The sequence below is a fragment of the Sebastes fasciatus genome, chromosome 24 (assembly GCF_043250625.1).
Source record: "Sebastes fasciatus isolate fSebFas1 chromosome 24, fSebFas1.pri, whole genome shotgun sequence".
NCBI classification, from domain to species: Eukaryota; Metazoa; Chordata; class Actinopteri; order Perciformes; family Sebastidae; genus Sebastes; species Sebastes fasciatus.
This window is the reverse complement of record NC_133818.1, coordinates 7,781,970-7,809,945: the sequence shown is the minus strand read 5'-3', so window position 1 is coordinate 7,809,945 and position 27,976 is coordinate 7,781,970. Positions and strand designations below refer to the sequence as shown.

Genomic DNA, 27,976 nt, shown 5'->3' with positions numbered 1-27,976 from the left:
CAATGAAATTAATTACTCAATCAAAACCTAATGATGAAAGCTCATTAATTTCTGAAAAGCAAAAATTCAACTGATTAATTGAGATAGAGCGCTCAAAATAGCATCTTTTTAAAGCAGGTCAGTGCAGATGAGCTTTTTTATTTCTTCATTTTCTTTCTGCTGTCGTATAATTTCTTCCAAAAACCCAACCTCAGAGAAAACCTTTCAGCATTCATGTCAAGCCACATTTTAAGCCCCAACCCATCATTAAAAAATAATAATAGAGCTGAGACCTCAACGCAGCAATTTAGCTTCTTTGTTCCTTTCATTGTAATATTTTTCATTTACATGACACTCTCTCCACATTCCTTTTTTCTCCCCCGACGCCCCTCCTCGTCTCCCCTATTCTCATTCATTTATTGGTTTACTTTAACCACCAGCACCAAACAGATGGGGCGACAGTGACAGCGACACACTGCTCGGGCAGCTGTGCAAGTGTGTAGACAAGAGGTAATGAATAATCAGCCACCAGCCTCCAACTGCTTCATATTAATAGCTAGGTGTTCTAATTACATTTTCACAACTTGTCGGGTCTATATAACCAAATGTGAGTCTGGAGGATAACAGAAGAATCACAGTTGCTTCACTTTCAACGCCAAAGGATTTCAAATGCAGGAACACATTCAAAAAGAAGCTTTGATTTATTGACTTGAATATTCAAACTAATAAACATCAGACATAAATAACACCCTACTAAGAAAAGTAGATTATGCTGCAGCAAAATATGTTTCATTCTGTACTTTTTCCCAGAAGCACAAAAATATAATTACTTGGACGTCCAAGTTAGTCCAAGAGGACTGTGATGTTCTCCAAGGTCGCCGCCGAGCGTTCATTGTTACCGCTTTTGACACGATTGTACTTGACTCCACTTGGCACCGCGTCCAAGGTGCACAACAGTTATTTTTTTAACCTTGATGCATTCTGTCTCTGGAGGGGTTGCCTTGCTTTTCTCCCGCTTGTTCTGTAGCTCTGCTCTGCAAAAAAAACCTAAATGGTGCTTATTGCTCACACTTCCACCTGGCAAAAGCACCGAAAAGCTCAGCAATTCTGGGCCCGGGTGTTGGACGATGCAGCCGTGTGTCAGAGCGATTTATTTTGCGCGAGTGCGGCTTACTTTAATTTGCCATGGAGAAACATTAACAAAACGTGTGCTCGTGTTTGTTTGAGGACTATTCGTCTTTCTAGACAAGATATTTTATCATGTATGACAGGATTATGAGCATAATGTGGGTGATGATGCGCTCGCCTCATTTGCTGCACTGCACTAAAAAACACTTAAAGCAGCAGTAGGTAGAATTAGAGCAAAAATAGTGCATGAAAGTAAACTAAAAAAATCATGTTCCTCTGTGTCCACCGGTGCTCCTAATAGCATCTGCAAGAGTTCACATACTGGAGGAAAACAACCAATCAGAGCTCGGCTCTGAGCAGCTGTCAATCACTCTCAAACTCCGATCCAACGGTCAAACTAGGCAGCGCTGATCAAATGTGAATCAATATTCTGTTACTGTAATGCCTATTTCTGATGTTTCTGAAAACATTTTCCACAAGAAATAGGCATTACAGTAACAAAATATTGATCATATTCGATCAGCGCTGCCTAGTTTAACCGTTTGATCAGAGTTCACGAGTGATTGACAGCTTCCTCCGTGGAATAAACAGCCAATAGGAACGCTCTCTCTCTCTGAAATGACCTGTTTTAAAGCCTGAAAACAGAGCCGTGAGGAGGTGCAGAAGTCTAGTTCGCTCTCAGAACACTTGAATTACAGTATGCTGAAAGGTTATTATGGATTTTTTGCCCAATTTGCTTTAAAAATGACTTCCTATTGCATGAAGTATCATTGTATTTATTAACATTTTATATAATTCTGTTAACGATTAGGTTATTTCGATTAAGTTTCTCCACAAAAAAGAGGTAATGTCTTAAAGTTAAAGGAAAAAGCCACCCTAAAACTCACCCCGTCGCGAGGACTTTGCACTATAAAGTTAATGTCTACCAACTAGCAGATGTCTCCCTATGCAGGAAGTCAGTTATTGACCCACTCCGGCTGCTCATAGAATGGCTTTTATGTGAATGTAGGGGCTTCCAGCTATGTATCAGAACATGTCCCCATACACCAGTAAAATCACCGTGTCTGCTGTCAGAGTCGTAGCAGTTGTTCCATTATTCACTGTCGGCGGAGCAGCTCCGGGGTTTGCCTCTGGATGACATCATCACTACAGTCTGTTGCAGTGCTATTCAGCTCAAAATGAGCCTTGTTCAAATGCACAAATTGCAACTGAGCCGTACTGTATTGCAGTAACAGGCAAAAGGGTGGAATTAAAGCTATATCTCCTTCACAGCAAAACATGAATTGCATCCAGTGGATAGACATCATGATAACGCAATTCCCGCACATACAGTAAAAGTTGCTTGAGCTCGCACTTTCCCCCATAACTTTGGATAATAATCCAGCCTTTGTATGTATGAAACGCATTATCATGGAGTTGTGGAAGACACTGCAAGGGTATATAAAGGTGCTCTTGCGATAGAAGCCTCAGTGGTGTGACAAGAGAGAGGGGGGGATGAAGGGGTGAAGTGCAGCGAGATGACAGGCAGGCTTGAAAACACCATGCATATGGATGTTACAGTAGAACCAGATGGGACAGAGACAGTGACATTGTCAAGGTAGCGAACACCTGTGCACCGGCTCTCCAGGCCCCAGTAGTTTGTGATCAAAGTGCCTTGTCTGCATTTTTGATGAATATGCACATCAGGCCCTGAAAGCACTATGGTGTAGCGTATGACAAGTGCACTAAAGAACACGGCCCGAGAGGGTTTGTGACCTGTGAACTGGGGTGGAATTATAAAGTAGAGACGATGTAAACATGCAGTTGATGTACAATGCTTGTAGCTCCTGTGCTGCGTCAATAAGCCTGAGAGAAAAACGCCTGAAAAAATAGTGGTAGCGGAAAGAGTTCACCCTGCGGTGAGCACGAGCGTGCTTAGGAAAATGTCGTGTTAATCCACATTAGATTTATTCGATTTTGGTGTACAAGTTACCTTGCACAGCTGCTGGATTCTTATCACGAGATCACATGAAAATCCATCTCGGCTTCAAGTAATCTGTCTGAACCGTCGGTGCACGGACCAATCGGCGTCCCGTGAGGAGCTTCTGGCTCCTATGAGCATGGCTTAGATGATCTAAAGAGGTTAGCATAGATGATGCGATAGTATTTCTTCATTGAAAGAGGAGCAAAGAACGGCACTGAAGCCTTTTTTTTAGGGTTTTTTTCCAACCTAAAATTCCAGCCCAGTGTTGGTAACTCTTTTCCAATGAAAGTGGTTACCAAAAGTCTCTAAATCTTGCAGGTAGCTAGATCTAAGCATTTCATTCGGCTCAAATGATAAGATTGGACGGGATTCTTACAGTCCTGCGACATCCACAGAAACCAGATTTATTTTTTTCTTTTGGCAGAGCATTTGATTTATTGATTGCTGTCGGGTTGTAATGGAAATTTCAACCTAAAATAAATTACCAACCCTGACGATCAGTGATCATCATTGTAACCATGACAACAAAGGTCCCCTAACCTTAATGAAGGAGTCATTTTAACTGTAGCCATAATTGTTCGCTGTGCCTGAACCTAACCAAACATTAAAGCTGCTATAATCAATACTTTTTTATAATATATCAGATGTGAAAGGGGGTCGCTCATGAATCTGCAGCTCCCCTCGGCTTTATGGAGCTTTATAATGAGTTTCATCTCATTGTTAAGCTGTCAGGCCCACAACTTTACTGTTTTGGTTGAGCACCAAATGGCAGAGGGACACAATTAGTGAGTAGCTGGTGGACGAACAGTCAAAAGATAACGTTTCCAGACATTTTGGATATGTATTTGTTCATTTGTAAAGTGGCAGCATCTTGGTTTTTACTATATTTGTTGAATTAATCAACACAATTCCATTTTAATTGGGCTTAATTATGCTTATATGTAAACTGCCTGTACTCGTATCGCCCATAGGCAATAAATAACACACTGAAATTAAACCTGCCAATACCGATTGGTGAAGCACCAGCTTGGACATTCAATAAATATCGGACCCAGTGACCCTGCTGACTCCCCACGGATTAATTTCCACCAATGGCCCCATCTAATATAAAGTCACCCATCTATATATCGTCTCCAGTAATGGACAGGAGTCAAATCTCTGATCTCCTGCGAGAAGCCTGTCATCTAGCATTGAGGCAAATGTGGATACACCCCAGTCACAAATGCTTAGTTTATTTCCCCGAGGAGATCGACGGGGGCCTTCATCTCCTCCTTTTTTCTTGATAGACACAGCTGGGAGGACGAGGCGGATATGCAGCAGAGAGGGAAAAAGAGGCAGAAACTTCTAATAGGCTCTTAGATGTACGGGGACATTTAGTTCCAGAGGCCGAGGTCGTTTATATCTATCTCTCTCTCTCTCTCTGTCTCTTGTCTCCATTTCTTTCTCTCTGGAGGGTGTTACTCATTCACTTCCCCAGTACCTTGGCACATCTGCGAATTCAAACAGGTGACCTTCCAGGAACACGTTGCCTTCTCTAACATTTATACTGAAGCTGTCCCCGTTTCTTCTGAAAACACAATCTTTGCGAAGAAATATTTCCCCCAAAAGGTTTTGACACATGAAACTGATTACAAAAAAAGGACAGCTACAGTAAAATGAACAACACGCGACTGTTGATTAAATCCATCTTGAGAAATACAGGGTTGAGGTACAACATCCTTTGTTATCTCGTGAAAAAGTATTGATTTCCATTGCGGGGTTTGCACACGAGACAAAGACGACAGCATGGCGTGAATTACACCGCTGGGAAGAGAGACAATAGAAGTCATTTGAAGATATTGATGTGGCACTGCTATTATAGAGGATTGCTCACCATCATTATAGACTTGATACCAAATTACACGTCAGTTGCCGGTTGTCATTGCTGTGTATGATTTATTCACAAAGAGAAGCTTTCTCTGGGTTTGATTTGTCATGTTTCATTGACATTGAGGTGAGGTGAACTTTCAAAAATGATCTAAACATGTGCAGGGTTTTCTCGTTAATATATCAACGCACAATTAGTCCTGATGTTGTGAAACATATCTGTTTTGTGCTTCGGTTCAGGCCCAGATTGGGAGTTGGCTGTCCATTCCCCTCAGAGGCACAAGAAAAAATTACATGAAACAAACGATCTTTACATGTAGCCGCCAAGTGAATTTTGACTCTCATCTGTCAGGAACGAAGACGGACGAGGCGTGACACTTTTTTAGAGTCGCAAAAGCAGGTAGTCGGGAGGTCGGAGTGGATGGGTAGGTCAATAAATCAATGACTTTGGGAAGATTGTTTCCCATTACCATCTAACCGCAACCTTAATCATGTAGTGTCTGAAACAAGACTCTAGCCAAGATTTTAGCAATAAGTCAAAGTCTCCTGAAGCCACCTAACACCAACAAGTCTTATTTGTATAAATATGTATTCAGTTAACTGTTATATTTCTTCACAGAGCAGGAAATAAACAACTGCTTATAACCTGATCCAATTAACCAAAACTCTGATATAACTCGCTTTAACCTTTCCATCTATTTGCCCAATAATTAGCACCAGATTACATTGTTTTTTTTCTGTGAAATTTCCTAGAAAATAATATGAAAAACTACAATTTATTTCCCAACATGAAAGTCTAATATGGTGATTCAAAGCCCTCTGCATGCTGCCAGGAATACAATTCTGGTGGAGAGCTGTTGAATAATTCATGTATTGGTTTATTTAGTCATGTTGCTGGCCTAAATGTAGTCAAATTTAAATGTATAAAGTCTAAAAAATACTGGAATCAGTCTTTCTCATTGGCCTCAATGGGAGCCATGGTCGAAACTTAAAGTTTAGTTTTAGTTTTAGGAATCGTACCAAACTTAACCATCATAGTGACGGATCAGAAGACAGTCATATCGTACCACTTGATGCATTAAAACATATTAATTCTTTGTGATTAATACCTATATTTCCATTTCAGAAAATATGTAAACACTTGCTGACACCTGATGTAAAGCTCTATAAGAGGGAGTGTCACATTAAATGCTCATTGAAACTCATTTCCAATTAAATGTCTTGAGAAATGAGTCCTGAAGATGTCACTAATAACAAACACTGTCAAAACAATCCAACCCGATTATTCTGCATGGCGACGTTTGAGCTGAAATATTCAGGTAATAGTAGGTTTGGCCTCGCATGATTATAGTCCATATCCAGGCTGAATACATCCAAATAGCAATCATTTGTCCCCTGCAGCCATTCATGGGATTAATTTACTTCTTTTGTATTCATTCATTATTTAATAATACAGATAAAAGTTTGAATATAACTGCAAATAAAGGAGTTAATTATCTATTTAGGAGGAAAAAAGTTATTAGACTGGAAGAAAGTAAAGTTTGTTTTATGACGCATCACAAAAGAATCCAAAGATATCTTTACTGAGTTAATAGCCCAATTAACCTTGAAGAGTATTTTTTAATGTAAACTGTCATGTAAAAGTGTTTCCTATAAAAAGGAAATGTATTTTCTCTCTCAGACATGTTTTCTGTTTATTAAGTAAATCAGTTGCAATCTGTTTTCAGACAGGCTTTACAATAACAAATGGAAGTCTTTTGTCTGCACACTAATAATGCTGATATGGTTCTGATAACTCCAGGCCTCGAATGTTGATCAAAATAAATGCAATAAAATGAATCATCTACACAACTATTAAGCCGTTTTACAATATGGAGTCCCAGTTCAAGTTGTTCTCATACATTGTTCGTAGCTATACAAAGCAGTGCACCGTAATTTGCATATATCCCATGTAATCAATTTATATCCACTCAATAATGAAACCAGAAATCCACTTTGACTTATTTGTCACGTAACTTCCGAACTGAAATAACACCACTTCCGTATTCGTTTTGACCCAATCTTTGACTTATTTGTCACGTAACTTCCGTACTTTAGTTACGCCACTACTGTAGTTATCTTAACCTAAACGTTGACTTATTTGTCACTTAACCTCCGTACTTTAGTAACGCCACTTCCGTAGTTATTTCAACCTAAACGTTGACTTATTTGTCACATAACTTCCATACTTTAGTAACGCCACGTCCGTAGTTATTTTAACCTAAACGTTGACTTGTTTGTCACATAACTTCCGTACTTAAGTAACGCCACTACCATAGTTATTTTAACCTAAATGTTGATGTAGTTGTCACGCAACTTCCGTACTTTAGTAACGCCACTTCCGCACTCATTTTAACCTAAACGTTGAAGTATTTGTCACATAACTTCCAGACTTAAGTTAATGCCAATTCTGTAGTTATTTTAACCTAAAAGTTGATGTATTTGTCACATTATTTTTATTCTTAAGTAACGCCACTTCGGTAGTTATTTCATCCCAAACATTGACTTATTTGTCACGTAAATTTCACACTTAAGTAACACCACTTTCATAGTTATTTCAACCCAAACCTCAATCTTTTTCTAAAGCTAACCAAGTAGTTTTGTAGTTGATGCTTTTCATTCTCAACATTGTGACAGGTAGATGATAAAGTAGTTGTGTATGGTGGCACGAGATGGAAGGACAAAGGGTCGCTTCCTGTTCATAACATTTACATTCACATTACGTTTATCTCCAATCTGACTGTTTTCAAGATATCTGACTCAAAAACATACAGTTGTGAAGAACTTTACTTTAGGAAACTCGTGCATCACAAACAGTGAAACTGCAGTGAGCCTCTGTTTTGTTTGGGTGATTGCGCCGATCTCTTCAGGATTAGATATATATGCCAAGGCAAACACATCATGAATATATGGAAATTGCATTTTATCTGGAGGATTTGGTTTTGCATCGCCTTTAGCCATGATCAGGAAGTTTAGAGTGTCGTGACTAGAAAGAGATGAAAAAACCTAATTTGTTTTCTTGAAACCCCTTTTTCCTTTTGGTTGATTTTGTTTACTGCATGCATTCTGTTTAAAATTACAGAGGGATAACGAGTGTAATAAAACCCTTTTATTTGTGTTGTGCAATCACAATGAACAGTCGCTCTGTTTTCCAAATGGAGTGAGATCCGTCTGAGTACAAATCTGCTCACGACGTGGAAGTCAGCCTCCATCCCCGACCACCTTGTAAAATCAATGTCACGTTTGAACATACAAGTGTAGTGTGGTTTTCCCCACAGGGGAGCGTGTGTCTGCGTCCGTCCGGCGTGACCCCCTTGTTCAGGTTTTCTGAGCATCAGCAGGATGCATTCTGGGTCAGGAAAAGGCCACGGATGAAAACAAGGGTACTACTCACTCCTTCCATATTCATGAAGGAAATCGGTAAATGTAAGCAAAAGCTGTTCAGGCAGAGACGACCACACGGTGGTTTGCATTCTTGAACAACGTCACAGGGGCTCGTGAGTTTGATCTTGCCTGTCACATGTTATTAAAAGGCGTAGAATAAACAGCCGAGCATGAAAATTAAGATATTTAGCTTCACAAATTTGTAATTATTGAAGCATCTTGCAGCACAAACAGATGAGATATTTCATGGCACTGTGAAATTATTAGAATTTTTTTTGGCAACTTCTTCAATTCTACAATGAAAAAAATGTCCAAAGGGAAGAAAATTAGAGGTATGACAGCAACAGTCTTAATATCAAAGTAATTAAAGATACTATGTGTTTGCCTTGAAATCGCTTTTAAAGATCAAGGAGTGAACATCAAATGCAATTCCTGTAGCGTTTTTAGAAAGAATCTTTTTGGCTCTGAACAGATAGATATTTCCACACCGGGCTCCGATACGTCTGAGATGTTCCGTGCCGAGCGTCCTGCAGGCCTTGAAGGAAGCGCAAGTTACCGGGTGTCTCGCAGCTGTGCAAACAATCAATCACCGGCGATGGCAAGTGGATTACGACCCACTATCTGTGTTCATGTGCTTCTGGGACCGAGAGGAAACACAAAACCCCAGACATAGTGAAACGGACTAAGTGGTGCAGGAGAAGAAAGGCCACTGCAGTCTCGCAGGAAGGCCTCTATCAGAACATGGATATGGTATTGCTGCTTTACTGCACAATCGTCCTGAGGGAAGCCATGTTTTATTGTTACTGACACCAGACACCAGACTCCCATTTGGAGTAAATATCCCGCAGGAGTCTGACCGAAGCCAGACCTCTGATGTTGCATTATGAAATGTGCAGTGTGTAGCTGGAATGTGTCAGACACAGACAATACGTGACTCACAATTAAGAGCTGAAGCAATAAGGTTTCATATGATGCCAGAATCTTCACTCTAGCTTTAATACTGAGCCCGCTACAACCTAAAAATTGCAAGTTGCTTTAATGCATTAAAAGAAATTAGTGACGTTAAAACTAATCTGAGTTAATGCCTTATTGTCGTGTTAACTAGAGGCCCTATTTGGGGGCAAATTCAAACTTCAATATCTACTCCACTGTGTGATTGACAGCAGTACAAGAAGACAGCACATGAGTGAGAACAATTATATCAAAACAAAGCACCTAAACCTCGCAGATGATACGCTTCTTATGATAATGTGGCTTTGTCTGTGATGTTGATAGCCTGCAGCCACATGTAGCGTTCACACCGAACCGTATATTGCCTAAGCATCATCTGTAACGTATGAGATGTGAGCAAAGACGCCTTATTTGTGGATGTGCAGAAAAATCACCATAAATTCCCCCCGCAAGTTATTGCTGCCCATTCATCTTTTTTTTTTCCTGAGAGTTATTGTCTCTTTTGTGAGAATATGAGACAATCTTCACTCGCTGCAAAAAAAAACCTGCAATAGCTCTGATGTTTGTAGCAGAACGTGGAGACAGAAAGAGCTGTAGGAGAGACTGATTAACAGCGCAGGAGAGACAGAATCAAAGAACGTTGAGACAAAGAGAGATCACATGCTGGCATGGATTAGCATTTAAACAAGAAAACATGATCTTATCATAATGGTTTAATAAGCTGTTTAGCTTTTTATCAAGTGTTTGAGAGCACAAACACATGCACGGACGGTCAAAAAGACGTTTGAAAAAAAGTCAAAAAAGAAATGTGCGCACGTGCCGAACCTTTTGTTGGAATCTAAAATTAGTTTCACCTCCGATGCATCCGACTAATGAGTTTTCATTGAGTCTTTGTGACAGGCCCTGATAGATAGATATGCTCCAGTTACTGTAATTTTTATGTTAAAAAGAAAAAAGGAGGAAAGAGGAGTAAAAAGGAAGTGTTGGTATCTGCAGCCAAACACGCTGACAAAACTGGAGCAGAGCGGCTCACAGAGTGATGGGCCATGAAAGGGAAGAGCCTACGCATTCTTTGTTTGTTATTAGGCCCAAACAATGCCGCTGATTGATTGACAGATTGAGACTAAAAATGCTGCATGCAGACGGAATCTTGAAGGAATTGCATCACCGGCGCTGAAGCAGAATACAAAATTGCGAGTGTTGTGGCACTTCTTCTTCCATTTTTATTACAGGAGGCACAATGGGCTTTTACCAAAAGCCATTTTAATTAACCAAGGCTATCTGCGATTAATTAAATCTAATAATCCACTGTGTTATTCAATTTGTTACTTTGCGCATTTTGCCTTCCGTCGCTCGAAGAAGTGCATTGGATTCCCATCACGTTGTTTTAAAAAACACTTAATTCACAATTTGTTTAGTATGCCCTCTGTGCCGAATTCAGCGTTTTCAATGTCATATTGTAGCCCATCTAATTTGGGAAAAAGCTATGCGGCTATTAACCCTATGAGACCTGCGGGATCACGGGCAACCCCGGCCGACTTTACTGTCTTTCAGAATTTGGAGCAGGTTTTAGAGCTAGAGTGAAACTACAGACATCATATGAAACTAGAAAACCTAAAGAATCCATCGGTATCAACCATGTCATACTAGGTTGTCGGGAAGGAGGCTAAATAACGCTCCAAACTTGGGCTAAATTTTGGCGAGGAAAAACTGGCCATTTCCAAAGGGGTCCCTTGACCTCTGACCTCCAGATATGTGAATGAAAATGGGTTCTATGGGTACCCATGAGTCTCCCCTTTACAGACATGCCCACTTTATGATAATCACATGCAGTTTTTCTTATTTCCTATTCTAAAATTTGAATATTTCTCTTGTGGATCCAATGAATCCAACTGTATTCATGTGTGATGATTTTAGTCCCCATTGTAGCCATTTCCTTTAGTGAGACCATTTTTTGTAATCTGACTTCACTGTTTAAAATGGCCTGTGGTGACCTCTAGGATAATCACAGCCTCACAAAACTTTACAGCCACAAACTAGAGACCTAGAGTATTCAGAGGATGCATGGCTTTCCTAGCTAGATTGACAATAAGGGAGTTTCCACAACAGAAGTGCTCACCGAAAAATTGTATTCTTGCTGAAATCTCCAAATGTCAAAAGTTTTGGATACAAAATCACAGCATGAATTTTTCTATGGTGTTCCTCAAGGTCTTGGTGTGACCTGTATGACTGCAAAGGTTGCATACAGAAAGAAAAGTTTACCATGGTAGAATTTTTGCATCTTATTTTAAGTGTCTTGACTTGGCAGAAGAAAACAGTGACAGCAAATTGTCTTTTTTTTTTTTATTTATCCAATATATTTTTTTCTGGCTTGATGCAGAAAATTGACATTATGTCCAATTCCCTTGGAGACGGCAAGATACGGTAATCTGAAAATGAAAAAAGGTGCCACACAGAGTATCCCGCCCGATTACTCACCAAGTTTTGGTGGTAGGCGGTAGTTTTTAAGAGGTTTCTCTCTGAAACCGCCATACCTCACTCCCGTCTCCGCAGCTCCAAGATTTGCATCGATCCTTCGGTGCCCAATCAATAATAATTAGAAAAGCATTTAATGACTTTGCGAACTCCTGACCTCAAATGTTACATAATTGCGCAGCGAGAGGGTTTTGCTGGTTAAGTAGAGGAGGGTAAGCGTAGTGTAGTGGCTTTCAAGTGTTTGCTGCAGATTTCAAGCAGCCTTTTAGGATGAGATGAGAGGCGGTGGGGGAATGGATATTTATCACTGGCGAGGATGCTGCTGCTGCTGCTAGACGATGCAGCCATTACATGATGTTTCATAGAGGAAAGTAATGTTCAAAAACATCACTAAATTATGCTCTTTCGTTATATACTGCATATTTATCATACACAATGCTTTAGGCTTCATTTGCATGAGTTATTACACTACATGTACAGTATACAATTTCTGGAAGATCTTCATCGAGACGCAGCCCTTTACACTCCAGCTCAGAGCTCTCTCATCCATCTCTGCCCTTGTAACTTTAAAAAGAAAGTAAAATCAATAAGGGATAATGGCTTTTACCTTAATTCACCTCATCAGTGGAGTTCATAAGAAGTTAGACATCCTACTTTATACAATCAATCACAGCAATACGATTTAAAGTACATTAAAGGGGACATATCATGCTCATTTTCAGGTTCATACTTGTATTTGGGGTTTCTACTAGAACATGTTTACATGCTTTAATGTTCAAAAAACACTTTATTTTTTCTCATACTGTCAGTCTGAATATATCTGTATTCACCCTCTGTCTGAAACGCTCCGTTTTAGCGCCTGTCTCTTTAAGAGCCCCTCCCCGAAAAAAACTCTGGTCAGCGTTTTTCAGGTCCTCTGCATCTGCGCTGTCACAGCGTCACTGCAGTCAAGGACTCACTGTGTGTGTCAACTCCACAAAGTTTAGCAGCACTTCTACCAGTGATTGTAAAGTTGTGACATCACAACCTTACTGAAATCCTGACGGCTCGTTTAAAGGCATACTAACTGAAGACAGGCTGTGCGCATTTGTCCGTGGATTGAGCGTTTTGATACTTTCATAATATTTATATAGCATCTTGACCTGCTTTATAATAAAAAAAAAAAGCTTTGAAATTTTATTTTCTACAATATGGGTCCTTTAAAGTACAAACTTTCGCTACCAATAGCCACCAAAAGCTACTGGTCATACCAGATCAAGTAAGCAGCAAAACAATTTTCATTATGCAAACTTATCTTAAAGGGCCAGTGTGTAACCTTACAGGGGATCTTTTAGCAGGAATGGAAGATAACATTCTTTGCGTTTTCGTTAGCTTAGAATGAGCCGTTTATATCTACATAGGGAGCAGGTCTCCAGAGTCCGTCATGTTGCTCCGCCATGTTTCTACAGTAGCCCAAAATGGACAAACCAAACACTGTCGCTAGTAAAAGCGAATGATGTTGCAACGATTTTACATCGGCTCACGTTACCGGAGTCTTGGAAAGTTGGTTTCAATCTGCAACCACACCACTAGAGGCCGCCAAATCTTACACACTGTCCCTTTAAAGTACTCATTGCTGACAAAAGTACTGAGCACTACTGTGTTTAATGGGTTATATTTCATAGGACCTGGGATTCGTGACTTTAAAGAAGGAATAATATGATACTTCATCATCTAGTTGTCATTGCATGAGAGCTTGTTCCTTTGAACCAACCGGTCTTAAGAATGAGTCGCCCGCCATGAGTGCCTCGCAAATCTATGATAATATCTTTCCAAGATCAATAAAGATATGCGCGGCTCGTTTGCATGAAATATATTAGGCTGGAGAAAATGGCCTGTGCCAAAGTTTGCCTTTCAAAGTGATATTTCACTTTTGTTAGTGCATTTTCCATCCGTGCCCCCCCATATACAGTATGTTAATGAAGAGTCAACTCGTGACAAGTTCTGCTCTGGAAATCCATAGTCATTAATGTTCAGGCTCTTCTCATCAGACATTACAAACAGGCGAAATTAGTTAAGTTACAAAAATCAATGCAATAACATTACCATCCTCTGCATTGCAGTAGTTCAGAGAAGTTCGATTGCAAATGCGTCACATTTACAGATAAGAAATGCAATATCACTGATAAAATGAGCCACTTATCTGTAAATCATATAGAGGTGAGTAGATGCTCTGCTAAAGAAGCTCAGCAGCTACAGATTCACATGTGGACCTCATAATGTTACCAATTTACTCGTCCAAATAATGGCATTCAGTGAGGCCGATTTGGTGCCGAGCTTCAGCTATTATTAAAACAAAACTCTTGGTTTTATCTGGATGATTTGCTCGAGCGAGGAAGGAAAATACACTCCGGGTGCCAAAACGTTCATATTGGCAGCGCCGATTGTGTTGCATGTTTCTACCACAGCTGATGGCTGTACTTATCCAACACTGCTGAGCTCTAATTCTCACGTGTTAAATGATTTCCAAGTGATTTTTTTTCTCTTCTCTTTCCTTTTTTAGACCGTAATAAATGAATGGAGGAGGTAGATATATTTGTAACTTCAGTTCTATGCATTTTACTCTATCAGTTAATTTTACAAACCAGAAATATCGGATAAAATATGCAAATTTGTACCTCAGAAACCAACCTCCTGACATGTCACTGCTGCAGGCCAGTAAGCAGTTCCATACTATTGATTGCCAGCGGGTAAATGTGAATGGGTTTACAACACAGTGCAGGTTCATTGAAATTGATTACCGCTACCCGCGCCTTTGATATGATTCGCACCAGTGTTTTAAATCCTGACATGCCAAACATGTCGATGTTGTTTATACAGATTGGTAACGAGACTGGCAACTCCGATTGGAGAGGACCCGGGATGGGAAAATGCTCTTCTGTTTGATCAGCGAGTGGTTGAACTAATGCAGCCTGGCACGGGAAACGCTCCCAAATGTGCAACTCAAAAGCGGATGGCAAGCGAGCAATGTTCACAAAGTCAGCACAGGAGCAATTATTGCTTTTAACTGGGATGATTCTGCTCTATTGTGTCTTTTCACTGATTGTAATTTAAGGTAATTTGCTCGGGGAGGGAAGACGCATTATGTTGTCTGCGTTGCAAAAATGCCATCTTAATGAACTTCTCAAAATCGAGCCACTAGTGCTGCTGGGGAGTTGAATCGGAAATCAAATAGAAATGTGCATCTAGAATAAAACGGAGCACTTTTAAGTGTATGTATATCCCTGACAATGCCTGTTTTAGATATCTGGGGCATACATCCAAAAGGACACAGATGCCACAAATTTGATGTGACCCAGATGTTCCAGAGTTTGCACAGCCACTGAAACATGGGATGCATTTGGACTGTAAAAGAGATTAGGATTCCACCCATCTGTGCACATAGTGTCCCATCACACAACTGGCTGCTTTTTAAGGTGTATGGAACAATGCATGTGTGCAGCTGATAAAAAAAAAAACATTAACAGTGGGGAAGACCATGGTAATGATGGGTATTATTGTAGATGCATTCTTAGAATTACAAATGCACTGGCGTCTCTGTATCCACATATCTATTCATTTATTCATTCATCATGCAGAGGGAGCGCTGTGATACATGGCAACGGCGTGATGGAAATATGTCAAGTAATATAATTTATTTTCTTTCCAATCATCCAGCAGAAATGTGAGGCCTGGAAAAGACTGTAACATACAGCACAGGTTTTGGAAATGTGCCAGTTTCTGTAAAGTAGGTATAATATAAGCAAATATGACACACGCAGTGGAACCCTGTCTCCTGCTAAATTACTTTCCCATACTTAACTGCATTCTCAATTACGTTTGGAGGGAAACATATTTTCTTCAGGAGTTTTGAACATGTAGTTAACATTGTAAATTGAAACAAAACAAAAAACGCATGGTTAGGTTTAGTAAAAAAACATCATGTGTTGGCTTAATATTACTACAGAATTTAAATAAAACAACAAAAATGCAACTAAACTACTTGGTTAGGTTTAGTAAAAGAAACATCATGGTTTGGCTTAAATTACTTTGGAATTGAAACAAAACACAATGCAACAACACTATTTTGTTAGAATTAGTAAACAAAAATCATCACATTTTGACTTAGAATGACTACGAAATAGAAACAAAATAACAAAAAATGAGAAAAAAAACTACTTTTGTTAGGTTTATTAAAAGAAAAAATCATGGTTTGGCTTAAAATGAGTACGAAACTGAAATAAAAGTAAACAAAAAAGTGCAACAAAACTACTTTGTTAGGTTTAGACCACCCCGTCCTCCCTACGCAGACTTGACCACAGACCATCGCCGTTGTGATGCGTCAAAAACAAACATAATTTGCAACAACATACATTTCCCTCTAAACATAATTCACAGTTTAGTTGTATGGGATTTTTTAGGAGACAGGCCTGCACAGTAAAACAGAGTCAGCTTTTCTAGGGCCAGAAAATAATCCGACTGCTTCCCTTGCCATTCCCAAGAGAGCAACCAGAGAGAAACCCAAAGCCACGTCGGCGATGATAAAAAAAAGGACTTTGAGTGACATGGCAAAGTGGAAGCACGACACAAACCAAGATGGGTTTTGAAATTTAGCAGTCCCCCGAAAACAAAGTGCCTCCCCATTAATTTTCCACCCAAATATTTAATGAAATGCAAATCAAACATTCCATGAATTTGATTAATCTCCGAGGGTGGCCGAGGCCCGCTGGCTGAAACAGTGGGAGACCCGTTGGCAGTGTTGTTCGGCTCTACTCAGCTATCGCTCCGCAATGATTCATTTATTTAATTGGGATGAACTCGAAGATTCTGTTTTTCTCCCTCGTCTTGCCTTCCCTTTCGCACCCTCCGTTTCACACCCATAAACATGCATACACTTTGCTGGATGAGTTGTTTATCCTCATCAAAGAGGGGAAAAGAACCTCACTCGTCAGTACTCTTTAGTCAGGTCAGGGCTCACCTTTTGAGACGCTCATTGCACTCATTTGGTATCGGCTTTTAGACACATCAATGAGACAGTCGGATGGCTGATGAGCATCTGTTGTCAATCATTTCCTTTTTCTTCCCACTTAATCCCTCTAGGGTCATGGTGGGGCTAGAGCGCATCCCAGCATGCACTGAGAAGGAGACAGTCTGCTCAAGTTATGTTAATACCAAGCCAACAAATCCTGACATCCATTCTGCCAAGTGACAAAAATAATTAGTTGTTTAATTTTTCATGTATTTTTTTTTTTTATTCATTAATAAGGTCCACATATTTTTCGTCAACAAGTCATGTTGTCAGCGAAGGTGAAAAAGAACTAAGTTCCCGCCCTTGTGGAGTTATTTATGTGATGTACAGGTCTGCGCTCTTTGATGTAATTAAGAAGTCGCCCTCAGTTCATTTCGTTAATGGTTTCCGAGTATGAGTACCTGATGGCAATAAGACGTCAACAGCTGTCCATTTATTCCCTTAATATCAAGCACTTTCAGGGTCATTCGCTCTAATTAGGTCTGGTTAAAGTTGCACTTAAGTTGCACTGCATGTTTGCTTTAAAGTGTCTGAGACTTTCAGGTAATTTGGTGTGGGTTCTTGACCTTGTTTTCAGATGCTCAGTGAGTTTGATTGACATTGTTCAGATGGTGGATTGGTAGTGTAGACTCAACGGTTTAGTTGATTTGCACACTTTTGGCAAGAGAAATCCCAGTGATGTCCACAAATCTTATTGGCTTAGATATTAGCCAAGGTGTAACAGTAGCTGTGTTTCTGTTCGACCATCGAGCGGATTTTAAGCGACCTTTTGAAATGAGGCAAAAGGGAAATGGGTGCATTTCCATCAGCTGGTTTGGAGTGAGTAAACTTGGCTACAGCGTGGCTTGGTCAGATGTTGGTGCTATAGGCTACGCATGGCAGTAATCCGCCAGTAAACAGAGTAAAAGAAGAAGTAGAGGTTGCGAACCGGAAACAAAACAAGTAACCATCTACGAGAGAAAAATGGAGAGAGGTCTTCAGAAATCAACCGAGGGTATTTTGCATGAAGCTTTCCTAACGCGATACTTCAAAATGCATATTGAATATGTCAATGGAAACATGGCTAGTCAGACACTCAGAGGGGTTTGAATTGGACATAATGTTCAAGACTGGGGATTTTTTTACCCAAGAGTTTGATATATTTAGAGAAAAAAAGTACCAATTGGGTCTATCGGCTATAGGCCCAACTAGAGACTCCTTGAGAAGCAGCTCTTACTAACGTTTCTCATTGGAGAGTCAAAGGGCACCATCAAAAATGTTCTAAAGAAGTACAGGAATAGCCTCCACAAAGAAGAAGCCATCTTCAGAGGAAGTGCTTGTACCCTCAGGTTTTCAGTAGGATGTTTAGTTCTAGTGCCCGTATAGACATCACACATTACGTGCCCATGGGGCCCAATTGTATCATTATCCATCCATGTTTCAAGCGAGCTCCAGTGTGGTTCCCCGTAGCCTGTTGCAGATGTGAAAGCGAAGCGCTCCTCACACTAGAACCTACACTTGAAGATTACTTGAATTTGGGCATGATGAATTACACAAAGAGGGCGACACACGAGAGAATTAACATGTATTACATTAGTATAATGAGTGAGGCCGGTATTTGATGTGGTGATGTTACAACAGCAAAATGATCATCACAGCTGGAAATGATCAAGCAGGATAATGGAGGCCATGTTACAGCGAGTTAGAATTTGATATTAGATCCAGAGCCTTGGCCAGGATGTAGTCCTCCTCTGCCCTGGCTGCTTCACAGTGAGAGCTATCATCTATAGATCCATCGTCTTTAGAAGTGGATGCAGCTGAATAGCTGCTGAACCATCTATGTTTCAAGGGAATTGCCAACCAGGCCAATTTGACCTCATCTAAAGCTGGCTGCATGCTGTGGCATAAAGTTTTGGATATCTGTTCAGTTCTAAAACTATGTATTTTGTGTATCTCATGAAATACAAACTGTTGAATTTTTGTACAGAGTTTCAGCTCGGTTGATTTGGTAGCCGTATCACAGAAGTAGCAACAGGGAGACAGATCATAATGAAACCTGCCAGTTGTCGAACATTTGGGGGTGAAAATAAATGCTTGTTTATGGCGGTCATTATTTCCAAAAATCCTCCCATTATTTGACCACTCTGGAACTTAATGGAGGCACAAACCAAACTAAACAACGGGGACCTGGACCAAGTGAGTCCACCTTAAATGGAGAAGGCATTTTTCTCCCCTTACACAACAACCCTAACGCTCAGCAGGAATGGAAAAGTATTTTCTAATGGCTCCATTTCACAATACTTGTGGAGTTTTAACTCAGCTTGTATTGGTCTTACCTAGGTATGCTATATTTTTAAACACAATGAAATCTCTGTAAGCATGCCATCTCGAATAATGCTAAAGATTGACCCATTTCCAGTGAAGACTAGGACACAGATTCCCGATAATTCAATGAGGGCTCAGGGCTGTCCCACTGTGAAATTGGAGTGTGCTTGCTGAGCTCTTTTTTCCCACTTCCTTACAATTCATAATGTTTATAATGTTTAAAACAATGGCAGTGGGAATTTCAAATCATTAAAACAAAAAAAAAGAACAAATTTACATGAAAATAGCAGGAAAGACAGTGTCTTAATTACATGGAGGCATGGTCGTGTGAACCTGGAAGTATAAAGAGCAACAAACGCTGCGTAGGGAGGAGGTCGGGATGGATGGGTGGGTCAAAAAACATTGGACCTTCACCCAGGAGACCGCTGGTTGTACCTCGTGTGAAACCAGAAGTCAACTTTGATTTGTTTGTCACGTAACGTCCGTACTTAAATTGCGTCACTTCCAAAGTTAATTTAATCCAAACCATGATCTTTTTCAAAAGTTAACTAAGAAGTTTTGTTCCCTAAACCTAACCAAGTAGATGTAGTAGTAGTTTATTTTTAAAAGACTTTATGCACGTAACAAACGGAAATTGACACTTGTGTTACGTGTTGCTGGATATTTTTAGGAAAACGCACAAAAAAATGAGGAATAACCTTCGTAAGATGACATACATACCGTTGTAAGAGGATACATTGAACATTAATAAGGCACACAGGCACTTATTATGCATGGGAAGCATTTCAAGTCACTCCCCACCACGACAGGTCCAGAAACCTGTCAATGGCAGTGAGGTCTGTTCATGCTCTTACTGTGAAGGCTAGAGATCCTTGTAGACAAAAAAGAACATATCTTTTCCTGTCCTATGCTATTCGGTATTGTGCATTTTATGATATATAGAATATTACACTGATGGAAATTGTTATTGTCCATAAACAATCTGAACACTATATAAAATCTGTGGTTATATTCTTCTTTATTGCACCAAACATTGGGCGTTTAGCTTACTCTAGTCCTCTTCTCACTGTATCAAGCTACAGCAGCCAAATCCCTAAAAGCCCAGTTTGTTTTTTTTGTTTTTTTTCATTCTGCCTGCTGTGCTTTTCTGTCATGCACACTTTAAAATCTATTCATTCTTTCAGTCTGACGGCTTGTGCTTACAGGCTAAACACTATCCTCCTAAGCCAAAGGAACAGTGCCAAAAATGGCAAAAAAGCAAGTTCATCACAGTCAATACCGAAATGCTAAGAACAGAGATGACCACTGTAACTTTTGGAGAACAGGATCTCGTTTCAAATTGCTTTTAAAAGAACTGGAAAAAAAACACACACACAATGATTGATTTTTTAGTAGCAAATACAGTCTGAACAAATGGGATTGCAGATAAAAAAGGAATATCCTGTCCCTCCTGTGCTCCAGGCAGACTGGAACAAAAGATCAGAGCATCAGAGGATTTGAAAAAAGACAAATTCTACATCAAAAGAGTTGAAAAGTTTTTGGTTTTCTTTAACTAAACTTTAACTACTCACCAAAAAACATGTTTCTATGGATTGCAATGGTTGGTCCACCACTTTGGTCTGGACTGAAATATCTCAACAACTAATGAATGAAGTGCCATGAAACTTTGTACACTGATATTGGTGATCCATTGACTTTTCGTGACGCCACCAGGAGGTCAAATATGTCACTTTAAGGACAAGACACACCAAAGAACTAGCGGCGTTGAAGGCCAACTGTTGCCTCACGTTGCCTTTGTATTGGCCGACAAGTTGCACTTGAACAGACCGCAAAGACTACGGCCGATGGCCAGTTAGCACGTACGTTCTGCGCACTTAGTTTTCGTACTTATTTTAAGCCCAACCATGATGGTTTTCCTAAACCTAACTAAGGGATTTTGTTGCCTAAACCTAACTGCGGACGTAAGCGTAGTTTTGTTGCATGAAATGACACTTGAAAATCCTAAAATGTGTCCTCATGACCTGCGTGATGTCCTTGTAATGTCGTGCTATTCATAGGCCATCTCGAGAGATCGGGTTGAGCACCGCCATGAGCTCAAATTTTGAATTGCTCCCCAGATGATGACTCTCTTCCATTTTTGACCCTCCATGGGCTTATTTTTTAAAGTGCTGCCTTCAGGACAAAATGCACTTTCATGCTCCCAAGAGGGTCGACTCTTTTCGATCATAACGACCCCATGACCCTTCCTCTAGGGCCACCTTAAATTTAAATTTTAGCCACACTACTGGCGAGGCTCTACTGTTTGTGTTGATGTGCAATCCAACTCCTTTCTTCCAGAGGGGTTTAAGGATCATCGCAGTCTCTAGAGTCCGTTAGCTGGGCTTTGGATTACCCGTTTAGGTGTAATAATGGCCCTTAAGGGTGAAAACCGTATTTTTGCTGGTTTTCTTTGTCAAGAAGGTCAAAGGTCAGAGTCAGCCACAAGCAGTACAGATCGCTGCCAGTACAGATGATTGTCTTGCTCAAAGACACTTCATAAAGGCTGATGATTTGTCACCACAGAAGACCGATTCTCTTCCTCCTAATTGCTATGCTACCCTGCTATCCTCCCGCTGTGTGAAATATTTCAAAATGAAAACTCAAAGTACCTGTTGGGTCCGTTTCAAAGTAAGTTCATGTCGACCGTGTCAGTCATAAAATATCCGTCCCAATTAATTTTATTTTACAAAGTCAGCGCGTTGCTCTGTCTAATCAAACGCCACATCCTTCCATGTCCTTGTTCCACTCATATTGTCATAGTTCGGCACACATTAAGGTCCTATGTGCCCCCTCTGAATACTCACCGTGTCACTTCTCTTTCTCAAATTGCCAATCTGTCTCAGTGATATTGACTTTTAAATGGTGGTGCCCTATCTCTTACATGTCAACATGGCGGAGTGAAATAAGGGCTGTCCATCACCGACTCCAAACCAATTGAACGGAGAAACTTTGCAGACGTGCCCAACTCATTTGAACTGTATTAAAATTGCAGGGGGAGGTGGTGGGGTTAGGGGGATGTATTAGGGCTGAGCTGTACATTGAGGTCAGTTGGGGTCAGAGGAATCCCAGTAGATGCTACAGTAATCAATCGCCCTTTAGACCTCTGTGGAGCAAAGCAAAGAGATGGGCCCTTAACACCGCACACCGAAAATGGTACAGATTATCAGCCTCCTTATACTTTCCATCAGACAACTTCAAAAGCTTAAATCGATAGTTAATTATATGCTGCATAAATATAAATACAGTTGCATTTGTTCACTGCAGAGGCGCCGAAGCACTATGACTATTTTTCATCTTCACTTTTATTAATCTTCAGAGGATAAGTTCAACCTTGTTTGCGTCCCCACGAGTTACTGTCTCACTGCCGCTGTCTGGTTACGCAAGTGGAACACTGAAACCTAAGTGGTTATACACACATCACGGCTCAGCCGGAGTGGGATCTTATACAAGGCAGAGTGTGGTCCCTGACCTTATCACGTACAATGATTACATGCAACGTTGAAAGATGAAGCACCGCCGCGGCTTTCAAAATCCTTCTAACGACGCCGTCGACGATCTTGACGAAATACTCTTCAAACACGGAGACAATATCAAGTTATTTTTCAAAGCTCTTGAGACTAAAATACACACATGCTATTATATGAATGTAAAAAGTATTCAGCACCTTAATTCGGCGTTTCATAAGCCTCTTTGGCAGCGACCGCCGCTTCCAGTGTTTTTGGATATCTCTGCATGAGCTTGGCACATTGAGAATTTTGGATTTCGTCCCATCATTGTTTGCAGATTTGCTCAACCTATAATCTGCCATCTTAGAGTCACCCCATTCAACAAGCTCCACATTGTCCAGCTTTTCGCTCTCTAAGGCTAACAACTGAGGTCTGTAGGTCTAAGGTTAAACGCCTGCAAGATCATTGGTACTCTGAAGCTTGAGATATTGGGCTATTTTGCTTCCATAACATGGCTTCATTCAGTGGAAAGTGTATGTTTTATTTTGTCTATTTGCATCTGTAGATTTCTCCTAAATTCCCCAAATGTTAGCATTAGATAATGCCTCATTTGCATATTAAAACATTGGATTTCAGAAAACTTGTTATACAAAAAAACACTTGTCTTAATATAAGTAATGAACTGGGGACGTTTCATGGTGATGTCTGAAAATGGACTTAGCTTTTTCTCAGACTCTGAGGCAGAAATCTCCACTTCAAAAGCACTTACATCAACCAAACGTCACAGTTTCATTCCTATCTATATTCTAAAGGTTTTTACAGAAGGGTTTGTTCATATATCATTAATAGCCTGAATTGTATAACATTTTATTCCTAAAAACATGGCGAAAATATATTTTTTTTATGGCTATTAACAGTATTTTCTGATTTATGGAGTGCATACAAAGATATATACAAAATTCCAATTGATTAATTGCATGATTGTTCATAGTTAATCGTGATTAATCGCACATTAATCACAATCAAAATGCATCTTAAAGGGAGATTTGTCAAGTATTTAACACATCACACCAATCAACATGGGCAAATATGCTTGCTTTATGCAAATGTATGTTTATTGGAAATCAGTTAACAACACAAAACAATGACTAATATTGTCCAGAAACCCTCACAGGTACTGCATTTAGCATACAAAATATGCTCAAATCATAACATGGCAAACTGCAGCCCAACAGGCAACAACAGCTGTCAGTGTGTCAGTGTGCTGACTTGACTATGACATGCCCCAAACTGCATGTGATTATCATAAAGTGGGTATGCCCCCTTTTGAAAATGGCCATGCCAGTTTTTACTTGCCAAAATGTAGTGCAAGTTTGGAACGTTATTTAGCCTCCTTCAATCGCGACAAGTTTGTGTTATTGTGTTGTTATTGCTTAACTTTGACAGCCCTATTATAATCCTTTGACTCTAATGTGTCAACAAAATGAAACAAGACTTTTGAACCTGGCTTTTTCCAATGTTTAGATTCTGGAAATGTATGCACATATTTGATAAGATAATGCCTCATTTGCATATTTAAACATACAAATTCAGAAAAACTATAATACCAAAAATAATTATCTTCATATAAGTAATCAACTGTGGGAGTTTCATGGTGATATCTATTAGTTCATTTTTTTACCCTATTCACCTGTAGAGTCACCCTTTAAGAATATATCCTGACCTTGGCTCCATTTACTGTCCCCTCCAGTCCCTGTAGCTGAAACGAACACCCACAGCCTCACGCTGCCACCAATGGAGTTACAACATTTCGCATTCTGGTCGAAGACTTTCCAATTTATCAGACAACAGGATCTTTTGCGTCACGCTCTCAGCATCTGTCGCCGGATTATTACAAACTCCAGGCTGCTATCATTAATTCAAGAGCGGCGTCTCTCTCGCCACTCTCTGCCCAGACTTGTAAAGTCGTGCCCCTGACTGTCCTTCTGGCAAAATGTTCCATCGCAGACCTCTATCGTTCTGTCTGAACCTTTCTCTAGGGTTCTCGTCACCTCTTTGACCAAGATCATACATGCTTCGCTGGAATCTCGGGGTATTTTTATACAGCTTTTTTGTTCACGGTAGATTCCTTGTGGTATCGTTTCTGTCCTCCATGGATTTGATTATGCGTTTCATGTCTCATCGACTCCCAAGGACAAAGTCATTTTGGAGGCATCCATACTTTGAATTGTCCGTGTAAAAGGGTCCAATACTTACTCAGAAAAGACGTGTTTCCATAACTACATGGCCCGTATAATGTGTAGGCCTATAATGTGGGCTGGATAAAGGACCCATTAGTGCAGAATGTTCTTTGAATTAAATAACAAAATTGTAAAGCATGAGAGGACAGGTTTGACAGTGTGCTCTTGTTCCAATGCCAGGTAAAATCATCATTGTTATATCTGTCATATGAATCTGAATCACGCTGTGACATCACTGAAGGTGACCTTTCTATAGAGTAAGCCACAGAAAAGGGCCCTTTTTCCATAATGCTGCTTTTATTGTAGACTCTTTCGCATCGTGTCGAGATGGAATTAAAAGTTTTTATTACTGCTCGGAAGCGGGAGGTAAATAAAGATTCTCCTGTGTCTAATCCAAAATTTCTGGGCACTGACGTGTTGTCATTTTGGTTCAGTAGACTGGCAGAAGAACAGTAGACTGGCATTGCTGCAGATTCAAAACAGTGCCCATCTGCCTGCCACTCTTTATTTAAGATAAGATAAAACTTTATTCATCCCGAGGGGAACTGTTGTGCAGTTGCAGTACAAAGTAGGAACCCTAAAGCAGTTTCAGCGAGGGTCAGAACAAAGACTCACCTGTCAATAAAGACCAAAAGCAAAGTCTGGTATATTTTCGCCCTCATAAAAAAGCTCCTTGTGTTTACCCCGCTCACTCTGCCGATGCCACCGCCTCCCGCTGCTTCCACACTTTTTATATGCTCCCTCCAACACCTCGGTGTCTACCTGCGAACTCGCTTCTCTTTGATCCCCAGGGGAGGCTCGCAGCGATCACTCCCAGTGCTCTCTTATCTGCTGCTCAATATGTTTTTACAAGGAGTGATAAGACAGAGCACCGATGCCAAAATAAATTGCATTTTACCTTCTGACAGTAATAAATATATATTCTCTATTATCACAGAAGTTGTCTGTTTTAACTTTACTCTCTACATAATCATGCTGTTTAATAATGTGTCAGTAATAATAAACCAATAGTGTAATACAACATTATGAAAGGCGTCTTTACTTTCAGGCTGTTCTCATACACTGTTCGTAGCTAACTTCCATACTTCTGTAGATATTTTAACCAAATCGTTGACGTATTTTTCACGTAACTACCGTACTTAATGCCACTTCCATACTTAATACCACTTCCATACTTAACGCCACTTCCATACGCCACTTCCATACTTGACGCCATTTCCGTACTTAGCGCCATTTACAAAGTAATTTCAACCCAAACATTGATTTATTTGTCACGTAACTTCCGTACTTAGTAACGCCACTTCTGTAGTTATTTTAAACCGAACATTGACCTATTTCTCACGTAACTTCTGTACTTCTGTAACGCCACTTCAGTCGTTATTTTGACCCAAACCATAGTCTTTTCCTAAACCTAACCAAGTTGTGTTGTTGCCTAAACCTAACCAAGTTGTTTCCTGTGAAAATGGAAGTTTATTTTGAATAGACTGTATGCATGTTACGTGCGGAAATTAACATAAGTTGCTGGACATTTTCGTAAGATTTCATAGAAGTTTTCTACAGAAGTATCAGCAAAATGTATTTAAAAGTAACAACGTATCTGCACACAACAGTTTCTGTGTATGTGCAGGAATTTATTTTTCATAAAGACAAACATCTGAAATGCTCTGCACAGCAGCATAGTCCAGTCAGGGGGCCGGTCGAACGCAAGCAAAGCTGAAGAATCAAATATGAAGAAAGGGCTCACGTAACGATGGGGATTTTTGTCCCACTGCTGGTTGAACCAACGAAATCATAAATGTTGAAAGGGTACACCCCAGTCCAAAATCCACCTTTGAGTGCTTTGTTTCATAATTAATTGTTATTGTAAAAGTTGCTGCTTCGCCTCGATAGTCATATAACACACTGCTTTCCAATAATATAAAAGCCAAAGCAAAATAGTCACTGTACACTAAAGGTGTCTGGGTTTATAAAAAGGCCACATCCACCATTTATAACTTTAAACATCCCCTCAGAGCAATAACAGCTCCATGAGCTCTCCAATCATACTGGTTGAATCCAAGTAATTGTCACTGAAACACCAACACTTAGTAACAGTGGAGAATTATCTTTGAGCAACATCACTCCAGGAATAGCTATTTCCTGCCCTTCCATTGCTGAAATCTACTTTGTATTATTTCTCTTGTCCCACAGATTAGTCACAGCAGGCGACCGTTTTACTCGCTTTAGAGAATAAAGAACAAGCTCTCCAGATCTGATGAATCAAAGAGCTGCTGGAGTTTCTGATCCTCAGGAATCGCCGGCTGACGTCCGGTGTATGCAGGCCTCGTACGTACGTGCGCGGCTGTGCGCATTTCTAATTTACATACACTGCATTGTACTGTGGCAGCCAGGGGATTAGCTGCACCCAGCACCAGCTTGTGCACCTATGGTAAATTATTCCCTGTGTTTGTCTGCCACTGTTGCGCATGCTGTTGCTTTCTTTTGTGTGACTAGACTCTGCAAGATGCAGGAACTCAAGCAGCGCTGGAAACAGGGAATAGGAGATGTTTGAGGTGTGCATGACCAAGGCAAAAATGTGTTAAGAAGCACTATTGTTGATATTTTCTTGTTGAACATCCGCTGGTCTGTTCTACTTTAATATAATTTAAAAATGTAAACTTAAAAAATTAACTTAAAAAAAAATAAAACTTAAACTTAATTTTTGAAAACTTAAAAAACTAAAAATATTAAAAATTAAAATAATACAAAAAATTTAAAATTAAATTCAAAACATAAAACTTAAACTTAAAAAAATTAAAAACAAAAAAACAAAAACAAAAAGAATATAAAGGCTTAAACTTAAAAAACTAAAAAGAACATAAAACTTTAAAAACCCATTAAACTTAAACTTACAAAACACAAAAAATTTAAAAATTAAAACTTAAACTTAAAAAAACAAAAAAACTGAAAACTGAAAAAAATTCAAAACTTAAATTTCATTATATATTTAAAAATTAAAACTTAAAAAACGTACGAAAAACAACAACAACAAAAAACATTACTTTTATTAGATTTATCATATACATACATACATTACAGGTACATGCTGATGCTGTCATATACATACAGGTACATG

At 39.8% G+C, this 27,976-nt stretch overlaps 2 long non-coding RNA genes across 2 annotated transcripts in view; one reads left to right on the top strand and one right to left on the bottom strand.

The window, feature by feature from the left end:
- Positions 1-27,976, bottom strand: part of LOC141763043 (uncharacterized) — a 346,783-nt gene that overhangs the window by 199,446 nt on the left and 119,361 nt on the right. The window lies entirely within an intron of this gene.
- LOC141763044 (uncharacterized) overlaps positions 1-27,976 on the top strand; it is a 59,595-nt gene that overhangs the window by 12,945 nt on the left and 18,674 nt on the right. The gene's annotated exons all lie outside the window — the stretch shown is intronic.